Genomic DNA, 4,036 nt, shown 5'->3' on the forward strand with positions numbered 1-4,036 from the left:
TCGAGTACCAGAAGCCCTCTGGTTTACTGCAACAACAAGAGATTCCAGAATGGAAGTGGGAGCGGATCACTATGGATTTCATAACCAAGTTGCCCAAGACAACGGGTGGACTTGACACCATATGGGTCATCGTGGATAGATTGACCAAGTCTGCACACTTCTTGCCTATCAAAGAAACCGACAAGATGGAGAAACTTACGAGAACATACATTAGGGTAATCGTACGACTACATGGTGTACCTATGTCCATTATCTCCGATAGAGATAGTAGGTTCACCTCAAGATTTTGGCAATCACTACAACATTCCTTGGGAACAAGGCTGGACATGAGCACAGCCTACCATCCACAGACCGACGGACAGAGTGAGAGGACCATCCAAACACTGGAAGATATGTTGCGAGCCTGTGTGATTGATTTTGGGAAAGCATGGGATACTCATTTACCCCTTGTCGAATTTTCCTATAATAACAGTTATCACACGAGCATCAAGGCTGCTCCATTCGAAGCTCTCTACGGCCGAAAGTGCAGATCCCCTCTGTGCTGGGCTGAGGTGGGCAATACCCAATTAGCCAGGGGGCAAGCTTCCGAAAGTACTCTCACCGGTCCGGAAATCATTCGGGAAACGACAGAGAAAATCGTTCAGATCCGTGAACGATTGAAAGCCTCTAGAGACCGACAGAAGAGCTACGCCGATAAACGAAGAAAACCTTTGGAATTTCAGGTGGGAGACCGAGTCCTTCTCAAAGTCTCACCCTGGAAAGGCTCGATACGCTTCGGCAAGCGTGGGAAGCTTAATCCGAGGTACATAGGGCCTTTCGAGATTCTTGCCAGAGTCGGCCCCGTAGCTTACAAACTCAACCTACCCGACACACTTCGTAACGTACATTCTATATTCCACGTATCTAACTTGAAAAAGTGTCTGTCCGACGAGACTCTTGTAATCCCACTCGACGAGATCGAGATCAACGAGAGCCTCAACTTCATGGAAGAACCAGTAGAGATCATGGACCGTGAGGTCAAGCAGACGAAGCAAAGTCGTATCCCTATCGTGAAGGTTCGCTAGAACGCCAAGCGAGGACCGGAATTCACTTGGGAACGCGAGGATCAGATGAAGCTGAAATACCCTCATCTTTTCGCTTAATTATTTGTAACTCCTTATTTGCTTAAATTCTAATTTCGGGACGAAATTCCTTCTAACGGGGGGATGATGTGACAACCCGAAATTTCCATTTGTACGAACATTATCTATTCAATAGAAGCTAGTCCAGTTTCAGTGATTTTCATACTTTTCCGAACAAGTTTGTGTACATTAGGGTTTACGTTTAAGGTGATATCAGGAGAGTGGATGCTCCTGGGTTTGTGAAATTTGAGCATTCCAGGTTTCATAATGTCATAGTCCAATATCCGGAATAAAAATATTTTCTGCCAAAATATTTCAGGACTATAAATAGATTACTGAATTAAATTAATTCATTATTCACATTTCCAACTAGAGAAAAGCCATTTTCTCTCTCACGGATCTTCGGGTTTTCATCCCAGATTGTGAGTCTACTTTCCTAGATGTGTTTTATTACTTGTTTTATGCTTTATAACATTGATTACATGTCTAAAATGCAAGATCCGAGAGTTTACCGCCCAAGAACGTTCTTGGGGAATAAACTCCAAAATGGAGCTTTAAGGCTACCTAGTCCCATTTCCTTGTTAGAAAACTAGTTAAGGACTTAATGTATAAACATTAGAGGCTAGAAATCAATCAAGAACCATTAGTTATAGGAGTTTACGGCCAAGGATATCTCTTGGGCCGTAAACCCCTTTTTAAGGGCTATAAGTGCCCTCAATCACCCCTAAAGCTTAAAGACATTTACCCTCTAATGCTTGTAGCTAATTTGGACACCAAAACACTTCAAAATCATAGGGTTTTAGGAGTTTACGGCCAAGGATATGCTCTTGGGCCGTAAACCCCTTTTTCAAGGGCAAAATGTACCCTAAACACCCCTAAGGCCTTTAGACTATTACCCTTTGATACTTGTAACTTGAATGGGGAGTAAATGACATCAAAACCATCCCTTAAAGGGAGTTTATGGCCAAGGAACACCTCTTGGGCCGTAAACTCCAAGTGAAGGCACAAATGTGTGCCTATTGTCCCCTTTAGCCTTAAGCAAAAACATGGAAGTTATCCTACATGTGCAAGTGCCTTTAATGAATTAAAACCAACACCCCATAGGAGTTTACGGCCGTAAACTCTAGGGATATGGTCATTAGGCCGTAAACTCCTCTATGGAGCATTCTAGGGCCTTAAACTACTTCAAGAATTATTCTACAAGTGGTAGGCTTATTCTAGGATTAATATAGCACCTTAAAACACCCAAAACCACCAAGTGAGGAGTTCACGGCCATAAACTCATGGGTTTACGGCCGTAAACTCCAAAGGTGGGGTTTTTTGGGTGGTGAACTCTTATACAAGGCCTTTGGAAACTTCAAACCCTTTTGCCTTGTCCCGTAGAAACTTAGATGCAACCATTAGGGCCTTTAACACTTATGCAAAGTGTTTACATGTTCCTAAGTGTTCTAACTTATTTTATTAAGTTATTATTTGGCTAATTAGTTATATATATGCTTATTATATGATAACTAGGCTCATGCGTGTAAACAAGTCTCCGTTTGCCACCTAGCACGGTATCCGATACTACAGTCCAATCTACTCACCACAAGTGAGTTCATACCCCTTCAATCAACCTTTGAAATGATTTTAAATGTTTTAAATATTTTATGGGGGGGAATACAAGTTAAATACTTATAGTTATTGCATCAATCACATGTGATTGCATTAATCACATGTGATTTATAACTAGAAAACCAATGATTTATTCACTGTTCAAACTGTTTATCAAATTGTTTCACTTCAAATGTTTTACAAACTCTTTTACTTATCAAATGTTTTTATTAAACTTTAGTTTATTCCTTATAAATTGCATGCCCATGTATGTATAGATATATAAGCAATGTTTAAAGGGCTTAGGAAGGCCATCCTCCCTATTTCCTTTTTCTCGATTTGGATGTGGTCTGGTGGGATTTCGGGTGACCATCCGAAGGTCGTTTCAATATTAGTTATATATCATATATATACATGTATAGACATAAAAGTACTTCTATATTCATACTTACCAGCACATCAATAGTTAGTTACCATCGGGGTAACACAGGAACATATACAGCTATACTAGAAACATGAACATATACAACTATACTAGAAACATGAACGTATACAGCTATACTAGAAACATGAACATATACATCTATACTAGAAACAGGACATATACAACTATACTAGAAGGAGAACATATACAACTATACTAGAAGGAGAACATATACAACTATACTAGAACGAGAAACATTACATATACATGAACACGTTAACAATTGTGATCCACTGTGTCGGAGCATGCCTTAAATGTCATGGCCCGAGTTGTAGCCAGAATTCTCTTGGAGGGAGAGCGTGAGTTTGCGTATAGATCTATACTGGATTGACTATCCTACACCTTGCTGCTAGCTACAGTCGGACCTGCAGGTCTGCGGGTGCCAAACGTCATTCCGTTATTACGACCATTCGTATGTCGTTGTTACCAGTCGATAGCATGGTGCAATTTATCACATTTTACCTTAATATAATTCCGGTTTAAGGTAGTTAGTACAACAGTAGTTCCTATTATACAAAACTACAGTACTACAATGATTTACCCATTACATATTTTAGTGATAACCTCACTTAAGCATTAATGTACAAACTATATTTTATTAAATGATAGTTACACTTGGGAAATTACACACTTTTACAACAAACGAGTATACAAAATAGTTAAGCCTTGGTAGAAGGTTACTTTAATAGAAAATATAGGTTTTTCTGAGAGATTCAAACTTTTACAAACACTTTCAAACACTTACTTACATTTTTACAAACATATACATTGAGACAGGTTCAAACGTTTTTGACAACAAACATTGACACTAAAATACTTATGAACTCACCAGCCTAAT

Source organism: Lactuca sativa, chromosome 2 (assembly GCF_002870075.4).
Source record: "Lactuca sativa cultivar Salinas chromosome 2, Lsat_Salinas_v11, whole genome shotgun sequence".
Lineage (NCBI taxonomy): Eukaryota > Viridiplantae > Streptophyta > Magnoliopsida > Asterales > Asteraceae > Lactuca > Lactuca sativa.